The sequence below is a fragment of the Urocitellus parryii genome, chromosome 6, assembly GCF_045843805.1.
Source record: "Urocitellus parryii isolate mUroPar1 chromosome 6, mUroPar1.hap1, whole genome shotgun sequence".
In the NCBI taxonomy this organism is placed as follows: Eukaryota; Metazoa; Chordata; class Mammalia; order Rodentia; family Sciuridae; genus Urocitellus; species Urocitellus parryii.
This window is the reverse complement of record NC_135536.1, coordinates 23,546,909-23,549,050: the sequence shown is the minus strand read 5'-3', so window position 1 is coordinate 23,549,050 and position 2,142 is coordinate 23,546,909. Positions and strand designations below refer to the sequence as shown.

At 41.5% G+C, this 2,142-nt stretch overlaps 1 pseudogene; it reads right to left on the bottom strand.

The window, feature by feature from the left end:
• Positions 1–1,037: 1,037 nt before the first annotated feature.
• LOC113191948 (small ribosomal subunit protein uS2 pseudogene) lies at positions 1,038–1,940 on the bottom strand (annotated as a pseudogene).
• Between the last annotated feature and the right edge of the window lie 202 nt (positions 1,941–2,142).

The following is a 2,142-nucleotide window of genomic DNA, read 5'->3' as shown; positions in this document are numbered from 1 at the left end:
ACGCAGCAGGGTTGCAGACCCCACCTATGGTATTCTGTTCACATTGCCATGATAACTTTCTTTTTACTCCTGCAGATAATAGACTTTCCCTTTGCTGAGAATGCCAGTCAAAGGTCTGACTAAAATGGAAAGTATGTGAAGTCCCTAACAGTTCCATATTTACTTTTATTTGTGAACCCTAATATAGCAATATGAATTCCTATTCTATTATCTCTAGCACCAGTAAACTACTGCATCATATCCAATCAGTATATTTGTTGAATAAGGTTTTCCTTTTTTTTTTTTCTCATTGGATAAAATAGAAAAAAAATTTTCAAACACTTGTTTTAATTGCCTATGCTCCATAATTGAGATTGACTACATACCTAATCATACCCAAAAATTTTAGTTTGCACATTCCAGGTTAGAAAGAAAACAAATCAAGTGGAACCTAGAGGATTGCACTCAGTGAAAGAAAAATTGAAGAGGAAAGGGTTTTACTTTTTGAAAAAGCCAACTTTTAGTCAGGAATGTTGGTGATGAAGAAGACCTTTAAGGTTCTAAAGTTTCCAATATCTGCAAAAAAAAATCTTATATTTACATGAAATACAGCTCAAGTGATATTTATTAGAAATAGAGATGACTTCTAGCCATCAGGAAAATGTTTATTCTTGGAAAGATTTAGTAACTGGAATTAGCGGGACATCTGGGCCACCAATGAGGAGCTGTTTCTTGATCTTAGTACTGGTTACCAGGTGACATTGAGTTTGAATATTATAGTTCAACACAGTTTCTAAGCAATGACTTCTAACAATGAAGACTGAACACCATAACACCATGACTCCATGAATGTTTTTTAAATGGAGGTTTTCTATCTTTGTTCCACAGATTAAAGCGAGAGAGAGAAGGACATGAGAAGAGCTTAGTATAATTGGTACTCATATTTTTTTGTAAAAGAAAAATACTAAGACTCTTTCCTTTTGTTTTTTTAGAAACTGGTGTTTATATTCTGTAACCTTATTTCCATTTTGATTATTAATAAGTGTCTGCAGAACAGCTCAAGACCACTCGGTAGTTGTTCCTACCCACTCAGTGGCCTGAGCAGAAGGAGCTGCAGACCAGTCTTTAGTGGCTGGCTAGGCACTCTAGTAGGGAACCACTGGCTAGGCACAGAGGACACCTGCACACCAAGTCCCTCTTAGCCTCAGCATTCCATAGTCAGTCTGCAACCTCAGGTTGAGTAGCAGTGAACTCAGGAGCAAGAACAGTCCATCCACCCTGAAATTCGTCCCTGGTCACAGCTTTTTCAGCAGCAGCCTGTGCTTCTTTTTCAGTCTCTTCAGGATCTCTGCAGAAGCACAGATCAGGCATGACATCCCATGGGTGTTCATGGGAAATGGTGCCACGCATGCGCAGTACTTCTCAGGCCAGCATCCACCACATCAGACCCACACAATGAGCTCCCCTGTTGTTGCACAGAATGGCGGTGTCTACATAGCTCAGAGGACTGAGTCTGTGTTACACAGAGCAAAGGTAGGCAGGTTGACATAAAATGCTTCTGTAAGAGGATGGTGGTCAGCCCTGGGATCAGTAACCACCCGAAGGCGTGGCTCCCAGAAGGCTGCCTGGATCTGGTTAGTGAAGGTTCCAGGAGTGAAGCAGGCAGCAATAGGAGTGGCTCTGATGGCAGCAACGAACTTCAGCACAGCCCGCTGGCCAGTATTCCTGGAGGATATGACACTGACATCAGCAGGGGTTTCAACAGCAACAATGGCACAAGCTGACCGCAGAAGCTTCTCCCAAGTCCTCTTCAGATTTATGATCTGCCATCGCTTTTCCTTTTTATATCTATATTATTCCATCTGGAAATCAAGAGTTGGGCCACCTACGTGGGTTCCTGCTGCAAGGAATTTGAGGACATCCTCCTCCTTCATTTGCAGGACATCAAGGGCTCTTGACATTGTGACAATTTCCCTTTAAAGTTACGAGGGGAATTAAGAGCAACACCATATGGGCCCCTCCCTGGGTAAAGCAGAAAGGACTAAGAATGTTTCTTAAAATCATTTAACAAAGTAAAAAAAAAAGAAAAAAAGTCCCTCTTAGCCCCAACATCCCATAATCATTTGATGTGGGATAAGAAGGAGTGAGCATACACAACAGACC